Raw genomic sequence first — 20,725 nt, 5'->3', positions numbered from 1 at the left:
GAAAGGACAAGCCTCCCTAACTCTTGGGCTTGGCAAAGATAAAGCAAGGCTGTGCGCTCAGAGATTCCATAGCAGCAAAAGATCTAGAATCCTTCCTGGAGGTGAATTGATGATGTACTGGAGCGTAATCTGTATCTGACTGTGACGTGCGGGTTCTATCTTCCTCTCCTGCAGACACAGAGTAGAATGTTCTCCCTTTATTAATCACCTTTAAGCTCCGCCCACTGAGCCACGCCCCGTCCACCCTCGTAGTAGGCAAAGGAATTCCCGCCTTTTACCAGGATGATGGACAGCTTTCCAAAACGACACCACTGCGTTTACCGCTGATTCAGGTCGTGCGTTGTTGATGCGCAGAAGCACGAGGACATCTCCACAAAGAAGCACTAGTAACGATCACATTGCCAAAGGCACACAAGGTTGCTGGATACGTTTCCCCCGAGGCCCATCACGTAGTCTTAGTGTACAATATAAACGGTGCATATGAAAACATGCTAGGTAACGCTTACTGACTTACTCGTAGAAAATACTCGGGTTGGGTATGCCACGATGCTCATTTTACAGAAACTAAACCTCAACAGGAAGCACTTACAAATATAAACGTAGCAGGTGCCCCAGTTGAAGCTCAGCTTCTGGAAAGGACAAGCCACCCGAACTCTTGGGCTTGGCAAAGATAAAGCAAGGCTGTGCGCTCAGAGATTCCAAAGCAGAAAAAAATCTAGAATCCTTCCTGGAGGTGAATTGATGATGTACTGGAGCGTAATCTGTATCTGACTGTGACGCGCGGGTTCCATCTTCCTCTCCTGGAGACACAGAGTAGAAGGTTCTCCCTTTATGAATCACCTGTAAGCTCCGCCCGCTGAGCCACGCCCCGTCCACCCTCGTAGTAGGCAAAGGAATTCCCGCCTTTTACCAGGATGATGGACAGCTTTCCAAAAACGACACCACTGCGTTTACCGCTGATTCAGGTAGTGCGTTGTTGATGCGCAGAAGCACGATGACATCTCCACAAAGAAGCACTAGTAACAATCACATTGCCAAAGGCACACAAGGTTGCTGGAAACGTTTCCCCCGAGGCCCATCACGTAGTCTTAGTGTACAATATAAACGGGGCATATGAAAACATGCTAGGTAACGCTTACTGACTTACTCGTAGAAAATTCTCCGGTTGGGTAGGCCATGATGCTCATTTTACAGAAACTAAACCTCAACAGGAAGCACTTACAAATATAAACGTAGCAGGTGCCCCAGTTGAAGCTCAGCTTCTGGAAAGGACAAGCCTCCCTAACTCTTGGGCGTGGGAAAGATAAAGCAAGGCTGTGCGCTCATAGATTCCATAGCAGAAAAAGATCTAGAATCCTTCCTGGAGGTGAATTGATGATGTACTGGAGCGTAATCTGTATCTGACTGTGACGCGCGGGTTCTATCTTCCTCTCCTGGAGACACAGAGTAGAAGGTTCTCCCTTTATGAATCACCTGTAAGCTCCGCCCGCTGAGCCACGCCCCGTCCACCCTCGTAGTAGGCAAAGGAATTCCCGCCTTGTACCAGGATGATGGACAGCTTTCCAAAACGACACCACTGCGTTTACCGCTGATTCAGGTCGTGCGTTGTTGATGCGCAGAAGCACGAGGACATCTCCACAAAGAAGCACTAGTAACAATCACATTGCCAAAGGCACACAAGGATGCTGGAAACGTTTCCCCCGAGGCCCATCACGTAGTCTTAGTGTACAATATAAACGGGGCATATGAAAACATGCTAGGTAACGCTTACTGACGTACTCGTAGAAAATTCTCTGGTTGGGTAGGCCATGATGCTCATTTTACAGAAACTAAACCTTAACAGGAAGCACTTACAAATATAAACGTAGCAGGTGCCCCAGTTGAAGCTCAGCTTCTGGAAAGGACAAGCCTCCCTAACTCTTGGGCTTGGCAAAGATAAAGCAAGGCTGTGCGCTCAGAGATTCCATAGCAGCAAAAGATCTAGAATCCTTCCTGGAGGTGAATTGATGATGTACTGGAGCATAATCTGTATCTGACTGTGACGCGCGGGTTCTATCTTCCTCTCCTGCAGACACAGAGTAGAAGGTTCTCCTTTATGAATCACCTGTAAGCTCCGCCCACTGAGCCACGCCCCGTCCACCCTCGTAGTAGGCAAAGGAATTCCCGCCTTTTACCAGGATGATGGACAGCTTTCCAAAACGACACCACTGCGTTTACCGCCGATTCAGGTCGTGCGTTGTTGATGCGCAGAAGCACGAGGACATCTCCACAAAGACGCACTAGTAACAATCACATTGCCAAAGGCACACAAGGTTGCTGGAGACGTTTTTTCCCTTGGTCCATCACGTAGTCTTAGTGTACAATATAAACGGGGCATATAAAACATGCAGGTAACGCTTACTGACTTACTCGTAGAAAATACTCCGGTTGGGTAGGCCACGATGCTCATTTTACAGAAACTAAACCTCAACAAGAAGCACTTACAAATATAAACGTAGCAGGTGCCCCAGTTGAAGCTCAGCTTCTGGAAAGGACAAGCCACCCGAACTCTTGGGCTTGGCAAAGATAAAGCAAGGCTGTGCGCTCAGAGATTCCATAGCAGAAAAAGATCTAGAATCCTTCCTGGAGGTGAATTGATGATGTACTGGAGCGTAATCTGTATCTGACTGTGACGCGCGGGTTCTATCTTCCTCTCCTGGAGACACAGAGTAGAAGGTTCTCCCTTTATGAATCACCTGTAAGCTCCGCCCGCTGAGCCACGCCCCGTCCACCCTCGTAGTAGGCAAAGGAATTCCCGCCTTTTACCAGGATGATGGACAGCTTTCCAAAACGACACCACTGCGTTTACCGCTGATTCAGGTTGTGCATTGTTGATGCGCAGAAGCACGAGGACATATCCACAAAGAAGCACTAGTAACAATCACATTGCCAAAGGCACACAAGGTTGCTGGATACGTTTCCCCCGTGGCCCATCACGTAGTCTTAGTGTACAATATAAAGGGGGCATATGAAAACATGCAGGTAACGCTTACTGACTTACTCGTAAAAAATTCTCCGGTTGGGTAGGCCATGATGCTCATTTTACAGAAACTAAACCTCAACAGGAAGCACTTACAAATATAAACGTAGCAGGTGCCCCAGTTGAAGCTCAGCTTCTGGAAAGGACAAGCCTCCCTAACTCTTGGGCGTGGGAAAGATAAAGCAAGGCTGTGCGCTCATAGATTCCATAGCAGAAAAAGATCTAGAATCCTTCCTGGAGGTGAATTGATGATGTACTGGAGCGTAATCTGTATCTGACTGTGACGCGCGGGTTCTATCTTCCTCTCCTGGAGACACAGAGTAGAAGGTTCTCCCTTTATGAATCACCTGTAAGCTCCGCCCGCTGAGCCACGCCCCGTCCACCCTCGTAGTAGGCAAAGGAATTCCCGCCTTTTACCAGGATGATGGACAGCTTTCCAAAACGACACCACTGCGTTTACCGCTGATTCAGGTCGTGCGTTGTTGATGCGCAGAAGCACGAGGACATCTCCACAAAGAAGCACTAGTAACAATCACATTGCCTAAGGCACACAAGGTTGCTGGAAACGTTTCCCCCGAGGCCCATCACGTAGTCTTAGTGTACAATATAAACGGGGCATATAAAACATGCAGGTAACGCTTACTGACTTACTCGTAGAAAATACTCCGGTTGGGTAGGCAACGATGCTCATTTTACAGAAACTTAACCTCAACAGGAAGCACTTACAAATATAAACGTAGCAGGTGCCCCAGTTGAAGCTCAGCTTCTGGAAAGGACAAGCCTCCCTAACTCTTGGGCTTGGCAAAGATAAAGCAAGGCTGTGCGCTCAGAGATTCCATAGCAGAAAAAGATCTAGAATCCTTCCTGGAGGTGAATTGATGATGTACTGGAGCGTAATCTGTATCTGACTGTGACGCGCGGGTTCTATCTTCCTCTCCTGGAGACACAGAGTAGAAGGTTCTCCCTTTATGAATCACCTGTAAGCTCCGCCCGCTGAGCCACGCCCCGTCCACCCTCGTAGTAGGCAAAGGAATTCCCGCCTTTTACCAGGATGATGGACAGCTTTCCAAAACGACACCACTGCGTTTACCGCTGATTCAGGTCGTGCGTTGTTGATGCGCAGAAGCACGATGACATCTCCACAAAGAAGCACTAGTAAAAATCACATTGCCAAAGGCACACAAGGTTGCTGGAAACGTTTCCCCCGAGGCCCATCACGTAGTCTTAGTGTACAATATAAACGGGGCATATGAAAACATGCTAGGTAACGCTTACTGACTTACTCGTAGAAAATTCTCCGGTTGGGTAGGCCATCATGCTCATTTTACAGAAACTAAACCTCAACAGGAAGCACTTACAAATATAAACGTAGCAGGTGCCCCAGTTGAAGCTCAGCTTCTGGAAAGGACAAGCCTCCCTAACTCTTGGGCGTGGGAAAGATAAAGCAAGGCTGTGCGCTCATAGATTCCATAGCAGAAAAAGATCTAGAATCCTTCCTGGAGGTGAATTGATGATGTACTGGAGCGTAATCTGTATCTGACTGTGACGCGCGGGTTCTATCTTCCTCTCCTGGAGACACAGAGTAGAAGGTTCTCCCTTTATGAATCACCTGTAAGCTCCGCCCGCTGAGCCACGCCCCGTCCACCCTCGTAGTAGGCAAAGGAATTCCCGCCTTTTACCAGGATGATGGACAGCTTTCCAAAACGACACCACTGCGTTTACCGCTGATTCAGGTCGTGCGTTGTTGATGCGCAGAAGCACGAGGACATCTCCACAAAGAAGCACTAGTAACAATCACATTGCCAAAGGCACACAAGGTTGCTGGAAACGTTTCCCCTGAGGCCCATCACGTAGTCTTAGTGTACAATATAAACGGTGCATATGAAAACATGCAAGGTAACGCTTACTGACTTACTCGTAGAAAATTCTCTGGTTGGGTAGGCCATGATGCTCATTTTACAGAAACTAAACCTTAACAGGAAGCACTTACAAATATAAACGTAGCAGGTGCCCCAGTTGAAGCTCAGCTTCTGGAAAGGACAAGCCTCCCTAACTCTTGGGCTTGGCAAAGATAAAGCAAGGCTGTGCGCTCAGAGATTCCATAGCAGCAAAAGATCTAGAATCCTTCCTGGAGGTGAATTGATGATGTACTGGAGCATAATCTGTATCTGACTGTGACGCGCGGGTTCTATCTTCCTCTCCTGCAGACACAGAGTAGAAGGTTCTCCCTTTATGAATCACCTGTAAGCTCCGCCCGCTGAGCCACGCCCCGTCCACCCTCGTAGTAGGCAAAGGAATTCCCGCCTTTTACCAGGATGATGGACAGCTTTCCAAAACGACACCACTGCGTTTACCGCTGATTCAGGTCGTGCGTTGTTGATGCGCAGAAGCACGAGGACATCTCCACAAAGAAGCACTAGTAACAATCACATTGCCAAAGGCACACAAGGTTGCTGGAAACGTTTCCCCCGAGGCCCATCACGTAGTCTTAGTGTACAATATAAACGGGGCATATGAAAACATGCTAGGTAACGCTTACTGACTTACTCGTAGAAAATTCTCCGGTTGGGTAGGCCATGATGCTCATTTTACAGAAACTAAACCTTAACAGGAAGCACTTACAAATATAAACGTAGCAGGTGCCCCAGTTGAAGCTCAGCTTCTGGAAAGGACAAGCCTCCCTAACTCTTGGGCTTGGCAAAGATAAAGCAAGGCTGTGCGCTCAGAGATTCCAAAGCAGAAAAAAATCTAGAATCCTTCCTGGAGGTGAATTGATGATGTACTGGAGCGTAATCTGTATCTGACTGTGACGCGCGGGTTCTATCTTCCTCTCCTGGAGACACAGAGTTGAAGGTTCTCCCTTTATAAAGCACCTGTAAGCTCCGCCCGCTGAAAGGAATTCCCGCCTTTTACCAGGATGATGGACAGCTTTCCAAAACGACACCACTGCGTTTACCGCCGATTCAGGTCGTGCGTTGTTGATGCGGAGAAGCACGAGGACATCTCCACAAAGACGCACTAGTAACAATCACATTGCCAAAGGCACACAAGGTTGCTGGATACATTTCCCCCGTGGCCCATCACGTAGTCTTAGTGTACAATATAAACGGGGCATATGAAAACATGCTAGGTAACGCTTACTGACTTACTCGTAGAAAATTCTCCGGTTGGGTAGGCCATGATGCTCATTTTACAGAAACTAAACCTCAACAGGAAGCACTTACAAATATAAACGTAGCAGGTGCCCCAGTTGAAGCTCAGCTTCTGGAAAGGACAAGCCACCCGAACTCTTGGGCTTGGCAAAGATAAAGCAAGGCTGTGCGCTCAGAGATTCCATAGCAGAAAAAGATCTAGAATCCTTCCTGGAGGTGAATTGATGATGTACTGGAGCGTAATCCGTATCTGACTGTGACGCACGGGTTCTATCTTCCTCTCCTGGAGACACAGAGTAGAAGGTTCTCCCTTTATGAATCACCTGTAAGCTCCGCCCGCTGAGCCACGCCCCGTCCACCCTCGTAGTAGGCAAAGGAATTCCCGCCTTTTACCAGGATGATGGACAGCTTTCCAAAATGACACCACTGCGTTTACCGCTGATTCAGGTCGTGCGTTGTTGATGCGCAGAAGCACGAGGACATCTCCACAAAGAAGCACTAGTAACAATCACATTGCCAAAGGCACACAAGGTTGCTGGAAACGTTTCCCCCGAGGCCCATCACGTAGTCTTAGTGTACAATATAAACGGTGCATATGAAAACATGCTAGGTAACGCTTACTGACTTACTCGTAGAAAATACTCGGGTTGGGTAGGCCACGATGCTCATTTTACAGAAACTAAACCTCAACAGGAAGCACTTACAAATATAAACGTAGCAGGTGCCCCAGTTGAAGCTCAGCTTCTGGAAAGGACAAGCCACCCGAACTCTTGGGCTTGGCAAAGATAAAGCAAGGCTGTGCGCTCAGAGATTCCAAAGCAGAAAAAAATCTAGAATCCTTCCTGGAGGTGAATTGATGATGTACTGGAGCGTAATCTGTATCTGACTGTGACGCGCGGGTTCTATCTTCCTCTCCTGGAGACACAGAGTTGAAGGTTCTCCCTTTATAAAGCACCTGTAAGCTCCGCCCGCTGAAAGGAATTCCCGCCTTTTACCAGGATGATGGACAGCTTTCCAAAACGACACCACTGCGTTTACCGCCGATTCAGGTCGTGCGTTGTTGATGCGCAGAAGCACGAGGACATCTCCACAAAGACGCACTAGTAACAATCACATTGCGAAAGGCACACAAGGTTGCTGGATACGTTTCCCCCGTGGCCCATCACGTAGTCTTAGTGTACATTATAAACGGGGCATATGAAAACATGCTAGGTAACGCTTACTGACTTACTCGTAGAAAATTCTCCGGTTGGGTAGGCCATGATGCTCATTTTACAGAAACTAAACCTCAACAGGAAGCACTTACAAATATAAACGTAGCAGGTGCCCCAGTTGAAGCTCAGCTTCTGGAAAGGACAAGCCTCCCTAACTCTTGGGCTTGGCAAAGATAAAGCAAGGCTGTGCGCTCAGAGATTCCATAGCAGCAAAAGATCTAGAATCCTTCCTGGAGGTGAATTGATGATGTACTGGAGCGTAATCTGTATCTGACTGTGACGCGCGGGTTCTATCTTCCTCTCCTGCAGACACAGAGTAGAAGGTTCTCCCTTTATGAATCACCTGTAAGCTCCGCCTGCTGAGCCACGCCCCGTCCACCCTCGTAGTAGGCAAAGGAATTCCCGCCTTTTACCAGGATGATGGACAGCTTTCCAAAAACGACACCACTGCGTTTACCGCTGATTCAGGTCGGGCGTTGTTGATGCGCAGAAGCACGATGTCATCTCCACAAAGAAGCACTAGTAACAATCACATTGCCAAAGGCACACAAGGTTGCTGGAAACGTTTCCCCCGAGGCCCATCACGTAGTCTTAGTGTACAATATAAACGGGGCATATGAAAACATGCTAGGTAACGCTTACTGACTTACTCGTAGAAAATTCTCCGGTTGGGTAGGCCATGATGCTCATTTTACAGAAACTAAACCTCAACAGGAAGCACTTACAAACATAAACGTAGCAGGTGCCCCAGTTGAAGCTCAACTTCTGGAAAGGACAAGCCTCCCTAACTCTTGGGCGTGGGAAAGATAAAGCAAGGCTGTGCGCTCATAGATTCCATAGCAGAAAAAGATCTAGGATCCTTCCTGGAGGTGAATTGATGATGTACTGGAGCGTAATCTGTATCTGACTGTGACGCGCGGGTTTATCTTCCTCTCCTGGAGACACAGAGTAGAAGGTTCTCCCTTTATGAATCACCTGTAAGCTCCGCCCGCTGAGCCACGCCCCGTCCACCCTCGTAGTAGGCAAAGGAATTCCCGCCTTTTACCAGGATGATGGACAGCTTTCCAAAACGACACCACTGCGTTTACCGCTGATTCAGGTCGTGCGTTGTTGATGCGCAGAAGCACGAGGACATCTCCACAAAGAAGCACTAGTAACAATCACATTGCCAAAGGCACACAAGGTTGCTGGAAACGTTTCCCCCGAGGCCCATCACGTAGTCTTAGTGTACAATATAAACGGGGCATATGAAAACATGCTAGGTAACGCTTACTGACTTACTCGTAGAAAATTCTCCGGTTGGGTAGGCCATGATGCTCATTTTACAGAAACTAAACCTTAACAGGAAGCACTTACAAATATAAACGTAGCAGGTGCCCCAGTTGAAGCTCAGCTTCTGGAAAGGACAAGCCTCCCTAACTCTTGGGCTTGGCAAAGATAAAGCAAGGCTGTGCGCTCAGAGATTCCATAGCAGCAAAAGATCTAGAATCCTTCCTGGAGGTGAATTGATGATGTACTGGAGCGTAATCTGTATCTGACTGTGACGTGCGGGTTCTATCTTCCTCTCCTGCAGACACAGAGTAGAATGTTCTCCCTTTATTAATCACCTTTAAGCTCCGCCCACTGAGCCACGCCCCGTCCACCCTCGTAGTAGGCAAAGGAATTCCCGCCTTTTACCAGGATGATGGACAGCTTTCCAAAACGACACCACTGCGTTTACCGCTGATTCAGGTCGTGCGTTGTTGATGCGCAGAAGCACGAGGACATCTCCACAAAGAAGCACTAGTAACGATCACATTGCCAAAGGCACACAAGGTTGCTGGATACGTTTCCCCCGAGGCCCATCACGTAGTCTTAGTGTACAATATAAACGGTGCATATGAAAACATGCTAGGTAACGCTTACTGACTTACTCGTAGAAAATACTCGGGTTGGGTATGCCACGATGCTCATTTTACAGAAACTAAACCTCAACAGGAAGCACTTACAAATATAAACGTAGCAGGTGCCCCAGTTGAAGCTCAGCTTCTGGAAAGGACAAGCCACCCGAACTCTTGGGCTTGGCAAAGATAAAGCAAGGCTGTGCGCTCAGAGATTCCAAAGCAGAAAAAAATCTAGAATCCTTCCTGGAGGTGAATTGATGATGTACTGGAGCGTAATCTGTATCTGACTGTGACGCGCGGGTTCCATCTTCCTCTCCTGGAGACACAGAGTAGAAGGTTCTCCCTTTATGAATCACCTGTAAGCTCCGCCCGCTGAGCCACGCCCCGTCCACCCTCGTAGTAGGCAAAGGAATTCCCGCCTTTTACCAGGATGATGGACAGCTTTCCAAAAACGACACCACTGCGTTTACCGCTGATTCAGGTAGTGCGTTGTTGATGCGCAGAAGCACGATGACATCTCCACAAAGAAGCACTAGTAACAATCACATTGCCCAAGGCACACAAGGTTGCTGGAAACGTTTCCCCCGAGGCCCATCACGTAGTCTTAGTGTACAATATAAACGGGGCATATGAAAACATGCTAGGTAACGCTTACTGACTTACTCGTAGAAAATTCTCCGGTTGGGTAGGCCATGATGCTCATTTTACAGAAACTAAACCTCAACAGGAAGCACTTACAAATATAAACGTAGCAGGTGCCCCAGTTGAAGCTCAGCTTCTGGAAAGGACAAGCCTCACTAACTCTTGGGCGTGGGAAAGATAAAGCAAGGCTGTGCGCTCATAGATTCCATAGCAGAAAAAGATCTAGAATCCTTCCTGGAGGTGAATTGATGATGTACTGGAGCGTAATCTGTATCTGACTGTGACGCGCGGGTTCTATCTTCCTCTCCTGGAGACACAGAGTAGAAGGTTCTCCCTTTATGAATCACCTGTAAGCTCCGCCCGCTGAGCCACGCCCCGTCCACCCTCGTAGTAGGCAAAGGAATTCCCGCCTTGTACCAGGATGATGGACAGCTTTCCAAAACGACACCACTGCGTTTACCGCTGATTCAGGTCGTGCGTTGTTGATGTGCAGAAGCACGAGGACATCTCCACAAAGAAGCACTAGTAACAATCACATTGCCAAAGGCACACAAGGATGCTGGAAACGTTTCCCCCGAGGCCCATCACGTAGTCTTAGTGTACAATATAAACGGGGCATATGAAAACATGCTAGGTAACGCTTACTGACGTACTCGTAGAAAATTCTCTGGTTGGGTAGGCCATGATGCTCATTTTACAGAAACTAAACCTTAACAGGAAGCACTTACAAATATAAACGTAGCAGGTGCCCCAGTTGAAGCTCAGCTTCTGGAAAGGACAAGCCTCCCTAACTCTTGGGCTTGGCAAAGATAAAGCAAGGCTGTGCGCTCAGAGATTCCATAGCAGCAAAAGATCTAGAATCCTTCCTGGAGGTGAATTGATGATGTACTGGAGCATAATCTGTATCTGACTGTGACGCGCGGGTTCTATCTTCCTCTCCTGCAGACACAGAGTAGAAGGTTCTCCTTTATGAATCACCTGTAAGCTCCGCCCACTGAGCCACGCCCCGTCCACCCTCGTAGTAGGCAAAGGAATTCCCGCCTTTTACCAGGATGATGGACAGCTTTCCAAAACGACACCACTGCGTTTACCGCCGATTCAGGTCGTGCGTTGTTGATGCGCAGAAGCACGAGGACATCTCCACAAAGACGCACTAGTAACAATCACATTGCCAAAGGCACACAAGGTTGCTGGAGACGTTTTTTCCCTTGGTCCATCACGTAGTCTTAGTGTACAATATAAACGGGGCATATAAAACATGCAGGTAACGCTTACTGACTTACTCGTAGAAAATACTCCGGTTGGGTAGGCCACGATGCTCATTTTACAGAAACTAAACCTCAACAAGAAGCACTTACAAATATAAACGTAGCAGGTGCCCCAGTTGAAGCTCAGCTTCTGGAAAGGACAAGCCACCCGAACTCTTGGGCTTGGCAAAGATAAAGCAAGGCTGTGCGCTCAGAGATTCCATAGCAGAAAAAGATCTAGAATCCTTCCTGGAGGTGAATTGATGATGTACTGGAGCGTAATCTGTATCTGACTGTGACGCGCGGGTTCTATCTTCCTCTCCTGGAGACACAGAGTAGAAGGTTCTCCCTTTATGAATCACCTGTAAGCTCCGCCCGCTGAGCCACGCCCCGTCCACCCTCGTAGTAGGCAAAGGAATTCCCGCCTTTTACCAGGATGATGGACAGCTTTCCAAAACGACACCACTGCGTTTACCGCTGATTCAGGTTGTGCATTGTTGATGCGCAGAAGCACGAGGACATATCCACAAAGAAGCACTAGTAACAATCACATTGCCAAAGGCACACAAGGTTGCTGGATACGTTTCCCCCGTGGCCCATCACGTAGTCTTAGTGTACAATATAAAGGGGGCATATGAAAACATGCAGGTAACGCTTACTGACTTACTCGTAAAAAATTCTCCGGTTGGGTAGGCCATGATGCTCATTTTACAGAAACTAAACCTCAACAGGAAGCACTTACAAATATAAACGTAGCAGGTGCCCCAGTTGAAGCTCAGCTTCTGGAAAGGACAAGCCTCCCTAACTCTTGGGCGTGGGAAAGATAAAGCAAGGCTGTGCGCTCATAGATTCCATAGCAGAAAAAGATCTAGAATCCTTCCTGGAGGTGAATTGATGATGTACTGGAGCGTAATCTGTATCTGACTGTGACGCGCGGGTTCTATCTTCCTCTCCTGGAGACACAGAGTAGAAGGTTCTCCCTTTATGAATCACCTGTAAGCTCCGCCCGCTGAGCCACGCCCCGTCCACCCTCGTAGTAGGCAAAGGAATTCCCGCCTTTTACCAGGATGATGGACAGCTTTCCAAAACGACACCACTGCGTTTACCGCTGATTCAGGTCGTGCGTTGTTGATGCGCAGAAGCACGAGGACATCTCCACAAAGAAGCACTAGTAACAATCACATTGCCTAAGGCACACAAGGTTGCTGGAAACGTTTCCCCCGAGGCCCATCACGTAGTCTTAGTGTACAATATAAACGGGGCATATAAAACATGCAGGTAACGCTTACTGACTTACTCGTAGAAAATACTCCGGTTGGGTAGGCAACGATGCTCATTTTACAGAAACTAAACCTCAACAGGAAGCACTTACAAATATAAACGTAGCAGGTGCCCCAGTTGAAGCTCAGCTTCTGGAAAGGACAAGCCTCCCTAACTCTTGGGCTTGGCAAAGATAAAGCAAGGCTGTGCGCTCAGAGATTCCATAGCAGAAAAAGATCTAGAATCCTTCCTGGAGGTGAATTGAAGATGTACTGGAGCGTAATCTGTATCTGACTGTGACGCGCGGGTTCTATCTTCCTCTCCTGGAGACACAGAGTAGAAGGTTCTCCCTTTATGAATCACCTGTAAGCTCCGCCCGCTGAGCCACGCCCCGTCCACCCTCGTAGTAGGCAAAGGAATTCCCGCCTTTTACCAGGATGATGGACAGCTTTCCAAAACGACACCACTGCGTTTACCGCTGATTCAGGTCGTGCGTTGTTGATGCGCAGAAGCACGATGACATCTCCACAAAGAAGCACTAGTAAAAATCACATTGCCAAAGGCACACAAGGTTGCTGGAAACGTTTCCCCCGAGGCCCATCACGTAGTCTTAGTGTACAATATAAACGGGGCATATGAAAACATGCTAGGTAACGCTTACTGACTTACTCGTAGAAAATTCTCCGGTTGGGTAGGCCATGATGCTCATTTTACAGAAACTAAACCTCAACAGGAAGCACTTACAAATATAAACGTAGCAGGTGCCCCAGTTGAAGCTCAGCTTCTGGAAAGGACAAGCCTCCCTAACTCTTGGGCGTGGGAAAGATAAAGCAAGGCTGTGCGCTCATAGATTCCATAGCAGAAAAAGATCTAGAATCCTTCCTGGAGGTGAATTGATGATGTACTGGAGCGTAATCTGTATCTGACTGTGACGCGCGGGTTCTATCTTCCTCTCCTGGAGACACAGAGTAGAAGGTTCTCCCTTTATGAATCACCTGTAAGCTCCGCCCGCTGAGCCACGCCCCGTCCACCCTCGTAGTAGGCAAAGGAATTCCCGCCTTTTACCAGGATGATGGACAGCTTTCCAAAACGACACCACTGCGTTTACCGCTGATTCAGGTCGTGCGTTGTTGATGCGCAGAAGCACGAGGACATCTCCACAAAGAAGCACTAGTAACAATCACATTGCCAAAGGCACACAAGGTTGCTGGAAACGTTTCCCCTGAGGCCCATCACGTAGTCTTAGTGTACAATATAAACGGTGCATATGAAAACATGCAAGGTAACGCTTACTGACTTACTCGTAGAAAATTCTCTGGTTGGGTAGGCCATGATGCTCATTTTACAGAAACTAAACCTTAACAGGAAGCACTTACAAATATAAACGTAGCAGGTGCCCCAGTTGAAGCTCAGCTTCTGGAAAGGACAAGCCTCCCTAACTCTTGGGCTTGGCAAAGATAAAGCAAGGCTGTGCGCTCAGAGATTCCATAGCAGCAAAAGATCTAGAATCCTTCCTGGAGGTGAATTGATGATGTACTGGAGCATAATCTGTATCTGACTGTGACGCGCGGGTTCTATCTTCCTCTCCTGCAGACACAGAGTAGAAGGTTCTCCCTTTATGAATCACCTGTAAGCTCCGCCCACTGAGCCACGCCCCTTCCACCCTCGTAGTAGGCAAAGGAATTCCCGCCTTTTACCAGGATGATGGACAGCTTTCCAAAACGACACCACTGCGTTTACCGCCGATTCAGGTTGTGCGTTGTTGATGCGCAGAAGCACGAGGACATCTCCACAAAGACGCACTAGTAACAATGACATTGCCAAAGGCACACAAAGTTGCTGGAGACGTTTTTTCCCTTGGTCCATCACGTAGTCTTAGTGTACAATATAAACGGGGCATATAAAACATGCAGGTAACGCTTACTGACTTACTCGTAGAAAATACTCCGGTTGGGTAGGCCACGATGCTCATTTTACAGAAACTAAACCTCAACAGGAAGCACTTACAAATATAAACATAGCAGGTGCCCCAGTTGAAGCTCAGCTTCTGGAAAGGACAAGCCACCCGAACTCTTGGGCTTGGCAAAGATAAAGCAAGGCTGTGCACTCAGAGATTCCATAGCAGAAAAAGATCTAGAATCCTACCTGGAGGTGAATTGATGATGTACTGGAGGTAATCTGTATCTGACTGTGACGCGCGGGTTCTATCTTCCTCTCCTGGAGACACAGAGTAGAAGGTTCTCCCTTTATGAATCACCTGTAAGCTCCGCCCGCTGAGCCACGCCCCGTCCACCCTCGTAGTAGGCAAAGGAATTCCCGCCTTTTACCAGGATGATGGACAGCTTTCCAAAACGACACCACTGCGTTTACCGCTGATTCAGGTTGTGCGTTGTTGATGCGCAGAAGCACGAGGACATCTCCACAAAGAAGCACTAGTAACAATCACATTGCCAAAGGCACACAAGGTTGCTGGATACGTTTCCCCCGTGGCCCATCACGTAGTCTTAGTGTACAATATAAACGGGGCATATGAAAACATGCTAGGTAACGCTTACTGACTTACTCGTAGAAAATTCTCCGGTTGGGTAGGCCATGATGCTCATTTTACAGAAACTAAACCTCAACAGGAAGCACTTACAAATATAAACGTAGCAGGTGCCCCAGTTGAAGCTCAGCTTCTGGAAAGGACAAGCCTCCCTAACTCTTGGGCGTGGGAAAGATAAAGCAAGGCTGTGCGCTCATAGATTCCATAGCAGAAAAAGATCTAGAATCCTTCCTGGAGGTGAATTGATGATGTACTGGAGCGTAATCTGTATCTGACTGTGACGCGCGGGTTCTATCTTCCTCTCCTGGAGACACAGAGTAGAAGGTTCTCCCTTTATGAATCACCTGTAAGCTCCGCCCGCTGAGCCACGCCCCGTCCACCCTCGTAGTAGGCAAAGGAATTCCCGCCTTTTACCAGGATGATGGACAGCTTTCCAAAACGACACCACTGCGTTTACCGCTGATTCAGGTCGTGCGTTGTTGATGCGCAGAAGCACGAGGACATCTCCACAAAGAAGCACTAGTAACAATCACATTGCCAAAGGCACACAAGGTTGCTGGAAACGTTTCCCCCGAGGCCCATCACGTAGTCTTAGTGTACAATATAAACGGGGCATATGAAAACATGCTAGGTAACGCTTACTGACTTACTCGTAGAAAATTCTCCGGTTGGGTAGGCCATGATGCTCATTTTACAGAAACTAAACCTTAACAGGAAGCACTTACAAATATAAACGTAGCAGGTGCCCCAGTTGAAGCTCAGCTTCTGGAAAGGACAAGCCTCCCTAACTCTTGGGCTTGGCAAAGATAAAGCAAGGCTGTGCGCTCAGAGATTCCAAAGCAGAAAAAAATCTAGAATCCTTCCTGGAGGTGAATTGATGATGTACTGGAGCGTAATCTGTATCTGACTGTGACGCGCGGGTTCTATCTTCCTCTCCTGGAGACACAGAGTTGAAGGTTCTCCCTTTATAAAGCACCTGTAAGCTCCGCCCGCTGAAAGGAATTCCCGCCTTTTACCAGGATGATGGACAGCTTTCCAAAACGACACCACTGCGTTTACCGCCGATTCAGGTCGTGCGTTGTTGATGCGCAGAAGCACGAGGACATCTCCACAAAGACGCACTAGTAACAATCACATTGCCAAAGGCACACAAGGTTGCTGGATACGTTTCCCCCGTGGCCCATCACGTAGTCTTAGTGTACAATATAAACGGGGCATATGAAAACATGCTAGGTAACGCTTACTGACTTACTCGTAGAAAATTCTCCGGTTGGGTAGGCCATGATGCTCATTTTACAGAAACTAAACCTCAACAGGAAGCACTTACAAATATAAACGTAGCAGGTGCCCCAGTTGAAGCTCAGCTTCTGGAAAGGACAAGCCACCCGAACTCTTGGGCTTGGCAAAGATAAAGCAAGGCTGTGCGCTCAGAGATTCCATAGCAGAAAAAGATCTAGAATCCTTCCTGGAGGTGAATTGATGATGTACTGGAGCGTAATCCGTATCTGACTGTGACGCGCGGGTTCTATCTTCCTCTCCTGGAGACACAGAGTAGAAGGTTCTCCCTTTATGAATCACCTGTAAGCTCCGCCCGCTGAGCCACGCCCCGTCCACCCTCGTAGTAGGCAAAGGAATTCCCGCCTTTTACCAGGATGATGGACAGCTTTCCAAAATGACACCACTGCGTTTACCGCTGATTCAGGTCGTGCGTTGTTGATGCGCAGAAGCACGAGGACATCTCCACAAAGAAGCACTAGTAACAATCACATTGCCAAAGGCACACAAGGTTGCTGGAAACGTTTCCCCCGAGGCCCATCACGTAGTCTTAGTGTACAATATAAACGGTGCAAATGAAAACATGCTAGGTAACGCTTACTGACTTACTCGTAGAAAATACTCGGGTTGGGTAGGCCACGATGCTCATTTTACAGAAACTAAACCTCAACAGGAAGCACTTACAAATATAAACGTAGCAGGTGCCCCAGTTGAAGCTCAGCTTCTGGAAAGGACAAGCCACCCGAACTCTTGGGCTTGGCAAAGATAAAGCAAGGCTGTGCGCTCAGAGATTCCAAAGCAGAAAAAAATCTAGAATCCTTCCTGGAGGTGAATTGATGATGTACTGGAGCGTAATCTGTATCTGACTGTGACGTGCGGGTTCTATCTTCCTCTCCTGGAGACACAGAGTTGAAGGTTCTCCCTTTATAAAGCACCTGTAAGCTCCGCCCGCTGAAAGGAATTCCCGCCTTTTACCAGGATGATGGACAGCTTTCCAAAACGACACCACTGCGTTTACCGCCGATTCAGGTCGTGCGTTGTTGATGCGCAGAAGCACGAGGACATCTCCACAAAGACGCACTAGTAACAATCACATTGCCAAAGGCACACAAGGTTGCTGGATACGTTTCCCCCGTGGCCCATCACGTAGTCTTAGTGTACATTATAAACGGGGCATTTGAAAACATGCTAGGTAACGCTTACTGACTTACTCGTAGAAAATTCTCCGGTTGGGTAGGCCATGATGCTCATTTTACAGAAACTAAACCTCAACAGGAAGCACTTACAAATATAAACGTAGCAGGTGCCCCAGTTGAAGCTCAGCTTCTGGAAAGGACAAGCCTCCCTAACTCTTGGGAGTGGGAAAGATAAAGCAAGGCTGTGCGCTCATAGATTCCAAAGCAGAAAAAGATCTAGAATCCTTCCTGGAGGTGAATTGATGATGTACTGGAGCGTAATCTGTATCTGACTGTGACGCGCGGGTTCTATCTTCCTCTCCTGGAGACACAGAGTAGAAGGTTCTCCCTTTATGAATCACCTGTAAGCTCCGCCCGCTGAGCCACGCCCCGTCCACCCTCGTAGTAGGCAAAGGAATTCCCGCCTTTTACCAGGATGATGGACAGCTTTCCAAAACGACACCACTGCGTTTACCGCTGATTCAGGTCGTGCGTTGTTGATGCGCAGAAGTACGAGGACATCTCCACAAAGAAGCACTAGTAACAATCACATTGCCAAAGGCACACAAGGTTGCTGGAAACGTTTCCCCCGAGGCCCATCACGTAGTCTTAGTGTACAATATAAACGGGGCATATAAAACATGCAGGTAATGCTTACTGACTTACTCGTAGAAAATACTCCGGTTGGGTAGGCCACGATGCTCATTTTACAGAAACTAAACCTCAACAGGAAGCACTTACAAATATAAACGTAGCAGGTGCCCCAGTTGAAGCTCAGCTTCTGGAAAGGACAAGCCTCCCTAACTCTTGGGCTTGGCAAAGATAAAGCAAGGCTGTGCGCTCAGAGATTCCATAGCAGCAAAAGATCTGGAATCCTTCCTGGAGGTGAATTGATGATGTACTGGAGCGTAATCTGTATCTGACTGTGACGCGCGGGTTCTATCTTCCTCTCCTGCAGACACAGAGTAGAAGGTTCTCCCTTTATGAATCACCTGAAAGCTCCGCCCGCTGAGCCACGCCCCGTCCACCCTCGTAGTAGGCAAAGGAATTCCCGCCTTTTACCAGGATGATGGACAGCTTTCCAAAACGACACCACTGCGTTTACCGCTGATTCAGGTTGTGCGTTGTTGATGCGCAGAAGCACGAGGACATCTCCACAAAGAAGCACTAGTAACAATCACATTGCCAAAGGCACACAAGGTTGCTGGATAAGTTTCCCCCGTGGCCCATCACGTAGTCTTAGTGTACAATATAAACGGGGCATTTGAAAACATGCTAGGTAACGCTTACTGACTTACTCGTAGAAAATTCTCCGGTTGGGTAGGCCATGATGCTCATTTTACAGAAAATAAACCTCAACAGGAAGCACTTACAAATATAAACGTAGCAGGTGCCCCAGTTGAAGCTCAGCTTCTGGAAAGGACAAGCCTCCCTAACTCTTGGGCTTGGCAAAGATAAAGCAAGGCTGTGCGCTCATAGATTCCATAGCAGCAAAAGATCTAGAATCCTTCCTGGAGGTGAATTGATGATGTACTGGAGCGTAATCTGTATCTGACTGTGACGCGCAGGTTCTATCTTCCTCTCCTGGAGACACAGAGTAGAAGGTTCTCCCTTTATGAATCACCTGTAAGCTCCGCCCGCTGAGCCACGCCCCGTCCACCCTCGTAGTAGGCAAAGGAATTCCCGCCTTTTACCAGGATGATGGACAGCTTTCAAAAACGACACCACTGCGTTTACCGCTGATTCAGGTTGTGCGTTGTTGATGCGCAGAAGCACGAGGACATCTCCACAAAGAAGCACTAGTAACAATCACATTGCCAAAGGCACACAAGGTTGCTGGAAATGTTTCCCCCGAGGCCCATCACGTAGTCTTAGTGTACAATATAAACGGGGCATTTGAAAACATGCCAGGTAACGCTTACTGACTTACTCGTAGAAAATACTCCGGTTGGGTAGGCCACGATGCTCATTTTACAGAAACTAAACCTCAACAGGAAGCACTTACAAATATAAACGTAGCAGGTGCCCCAGTTGAAGGTCAGCTTCTGGAAAGGACAAGCCTCCCTAACTCTTGGGCTTGGCAAAGATAAAGCAAGGCTGTGCGCTCAGAGATTCCAAAGCAGCAAAAGATCTAGAATCCTTCCTGGAGGTGAATTGATGATGTACTGGAGCGTAATCTGTATCTGACTGTGACGCGCGGGTTCTATCTTCCTCTCCTGCAGACACAGAGTAGAAGGTTCTCCCTTTATGAATCACCTGTAAGCTCCGCCAGCTGAGCCACCCCCCGTCCACCCTCGTAGTAGGCAAAGGAATTCCCGCCTTTTACCAGGATGATGGACAGCTTTCCAAAACGACACCACTGCGTTTACCGCTGATTCAGGTTGTGCGTTGTTGATGCGCAGAAGCACGAGGACATCTCCACAAAGAAGCACTAGTAACAATCACATTGCCAAAGGCACACAAGGTTGCTGGATAAGTTTCCCCCGTGGCCCATCACGTAGTCTTAGTGTACAATATAAACGTGGCATTTGAAAACATGCTAGGTAACGCTTACTGACTTACTCGTAGAAAATTCTCTGGTTGGGTAGGCCATGATGCTCATTTTACAGAAACTAAACCTCAACAGGAAGCACTTACAAATATAAACGTAGCAGGTGCCCCAGTTGAAGCTCAGCTTCTGGAAAGGACAAGCCTCCCTAACTCTTGGGCGTGGGAAAGATAAAGCAAGGCTGTGCGCTCATAGATTCCATAGCAGAAAAAGATCTAGAATCCTTCCTGGAGGTGAATTGATGATGTACTGGAGCGTAATCTGTATCTGACTGTGACGCGCGGGTTCTATCTTCCTCTCCTGGAGACACAGAGTAGAAGGTTCTCCCTTTATGAATCACCTGTAAGCTCCGCCCGCTGAGCCACGCCCCGTCCACCCTCGTAGTAGGCAAAGGAATTCCCGCCTTTTACCTGGATGATGGACAGCTTTCCAAAACGACACCACTGCGTTTACCGCTGATTCAGGTCGTGCGTTGTTGATGCGCAGAAGCACGAGGACATCTCCACAAAGAAGCACTAGTAACAATCACATTGCCAAAGGCACACAAGGTTGCTGGAAACGTTTCCCCCGAGGCCCATCACGTAGTCTTAGTGTACAATATAAACGGGGCATATGAAAACATGCTAGGTAACGCTTACTGACTTACTCGTAGAAAATTCTCCGGTTGGGTAGGCCATGATGCTCATTTTACAGAAACTAAACCTCAACAGGAAGCACTTACAAATATAAACGTAGCAGGTGCCCCAGTTGAAGCTCAGCTTCTGG

This window comes from Pleurodeles waltl, chromosome 1_1, assembly GCF_031143425.1.
Source record: "Pleurodeles waltl isolate 20211129_DDA chromosome 1_1, aPleWal1.hap1.20221129, whole genome shotgun sequence".
NCBI lineage: Eukaryota > Metazoa > Chordata > Amphibia > Caudata > Salamandridae > Pleurodeles > Pleurodeles waltl.
This window is presented reverse-complemented; position numbering follows the sequence as displayed.